We start from the raw sequence: 3,249 nt of genomic DNA, 5'->3' as shown, positions 1-3,249 counted from the left end.
AACAGGCCTTAAATGCTCAGTCTTGGGGGAAGGCATCAAAGCCACAGCCCTGCAGCTGCCAGAGGGACCAACTCCAAAGCCCATCTAAGCACTGTTTACTGAGTGACATCCACAGAGACATGGGCCCATGAGTACCACAAATGAGCATGTGCCCCTCACGCCGCAGACGCCACGCAACCGAGTCCCAAAGTCAGGGACTGGCCTGGGTGTGCATTTTTATTAAATAAATAAATAAATAAATCTTTAAAAAAAAAAAAAAAGAGGCAGCCAGGGTTTCCCAGAGACCCTGTCCAACCAGTAAGCTCTGGGTTCAAGTGAGAGACCTTACTTCAACACACGAGGTAGAGAGAGATGGAGAAAGACACCAGACATTAACCATGAGCCACCAGTGTGCATATAGGTGATCTTGCGCACACATTCACACACATACACATACACACACACACATACACACACACGTGTGCCCACACACAGTGTTTTAGAGTTCATATTTTCAGATTAGGGTTGCTCATGTGGTCTAGCTAGACTTGTGGAGACACAGACAGCTCACAGACAGACATGATCTAGCACATATGTGTATAATTTGACAGAAGGGCAAGATGATACAAGTTCCTCCCCTACCCTTCTGTGGCAAGGACAGGTTTTCTCTTTGTACCCCTGGCTGTCCTGGAACTCACTCTGTAGACCAGGCTGGCCTCAAACTCAGAGATCCACCTGCCTCTGCCTCCCAGGTCCTGGGATCAAAGCCACCACTGCCCAGTGTGTGGTTTCTTGCCAACCTAACTTTCTGTCTCCAAAGCCCAGACATATGCTAACTCCCATGTCTGCTGCACACTGGTGAGCATGGGCAGGTCAGCTGCCAGCAGCTCCATGTGTTTGAAGGAGTCAGATGGCAGCAGCGCTCCTAATGCAGGGATTTGGGGGAAAGCTGCTTGGGGCAGCATCCTTGAAGATGGAAGTTGGCTCTAGTGGGTTCTCATTTCAGTCCCTACCTTAGTTTTTCATGCTGGAGACTGAGGGGAGCTAATGGGACTGATAGACCTCTGGGAAAGGTTTCTGTGCCCCTTGGCCTGGCCCCTGATAGCAATCAGTAGATGTCCACACAACCTGCTAGACACTAAATGACTTTAGCTCCCACCAATGCCAAGCCCAACCACTGACTTTGAGGAGGGCTCACTCAGCCTAGAATCAGGCCAAATAATCTGGGCATTTCTTTCTCATTTTGATACATTCCTTTTCTGTCTTTGATACATTACTCTCTCTTTGATACATTCCTTTTCTCTCTTTGATACATTCCTTTTCTCTCTTTGATACATTTCTTTCTCTTTGCCCCCGCTGCTCATGTTAACCTCAGACTCCTGTCCCAAGCAATCCTCCTGCCTCACACTCCTGAGCTTATGCTACCACAGTTGTGTACTACCAAGCCAAACCTGGACAGGCCCTTCATAAATCAGACTAACGGAAACAAAGATGATAGCTCCTGTTATGTGTCGTGTGTTATAACATGGACATGCTTTGACGAGACGACGTCACCTCTGAGAACTATGCCTTTTGCTTGGAAGGTGTCCAAACAAAAATGTTCACTGCGAGCTGGTTTCCAGGGTTACCAAGTGGGGAAGGGTAGATGTCCATGGAGGAGGTGACTAGCTAAGTCAGCAGTGCTTCCTACAGACAAAGGAATGGCTGGCAGCCATAAAGAGGGTGATGCCCACCTTCCAGTGTTTGAAGGGTGAGATCTCAGTGGATGAGCTCAGACGCTTAAAGTAGGATCTGCACAGGTGTGCGTGGGCCTGGAGGGAGGACTGCCAGGGAGGAGGAACCTCCAGGTGGAGGGAGGACTGCCACAGGTATGCACTGAAATCCATTGAGCCCCCTTTGAATCAGCCAGGAGGAACCGTGATATATGGGTGGGTCAGTAACCCACATCCAAAGGGGGGTCTTACTGCCCTGTGGGCACAGAGACTCATTGTCGCTAAGGACTTTCCATAATTTCAAGAAAAACTGGAAATTCAGGCTTCTGTAGGAGAGCACCTGCTTTATAAGTATTTCAGGGAAATCCTGAATCAAGCAAGACCAAGGCCTCATTCCATGTGGAGGTCACTGAACGTAACCCATGCTTGGGAGCAGCTAGCTGGCTTTTAAACCTACCACATTTTACCACCAAGTGTTTCCTCTGGGCCTCAGTTTTCCCCATCTGCAAGGTACAGGAGATGGGTGGAGCGGTATCTATTGTCCTAATATCAGGTCTGGATGTTTTTAGAATACTAGTATTTGGGTGGGTCACAGATCTTTTGGGAACAGATCAGGACAATGGCCCTTTTCCCAAGTAGACAGGAACTGTGTCATTTCTGGGACTTGCTAAATCCCTGAGGACATTCTCCATTCTACAAACCTTAGGGAGGGAAGGATGCAGTTGGTCGCTTATGAGAAGTTCAAGGTTGGCATAGCCAGCTGGGAAGCGTCACCCAGGGCACTAACCATGCAACCACAATCTCAGCCTAGAGCTGCTGACTTCAGCAGACTGCTGAGGCACAGATCGGGGGCAGGGAGGGCAGCTTGCTTTAGACCAGGCTCAGAAAAGTCGTGGAGCCCCTTCCCACACCATGAATGTGGACACACAAGCTGACCTCCACCCCAGAGAAAAGCCACAAATAATCCCCACTGTCCACCAGGTTCATCCATGCCAGGCTATGCAGATTAGACCTGCTTGTCTCCTTGACCCCAGACACACAGAGCAGGTTCTCACAGTTTGGTGATGTGGGGCTAGGCCCTCAATACCAGGACCCACGTGTGCCAGTGTCCCTGGGATCCAAGTTCACAGAAGAGCACCGGGGCCCGAAAGGTAAATGGATGTGCTTAAAGTAAATGGTAAATGACAGATGGGGCGTTGAAGTTAGCCAGACTCCAGGATTCATGTAACCCAGATGTTCCCCCTCGAAACAACCCTGGAGCGTCAAAACATATCATAAGGATGGGACAGCGAAATGGCTCAGTGGGTGAAGGCACTTGCCACTAAGCTTGAAGACCTGAGTTTGATTCCCCAGGAGGCACATGATGAAAGGAAAGATCTGACTCCAGCAGGATGGTCCCTAACCTCCACACCTGGGATGTGGACACACACAGATATACATACACACTCATATATACATACATGTCTACATACAGACACACACACACAATCATACATACGCATATACATACATATATAGACATACACATAGACACAATACATACATACACACAAATAAA

The sequence above is a fragment of the Mus pahari genome, chromosome 23 (assembly GCF_900095145.1).
Source record: "Mus pahari chromosome 23, PAHARI_EIJ_v1.1, whole genome shotgun sequence".
NCBI lineage: Eukaryota > Metazoa > Chordata > Mammalia > Rodentia > Muridae > Mus > Mus pahari.
The sequence above is the reverse complement of the archived record's forward strand: the minus strand, read 5'-3'. Positions refer to the sequence as shown.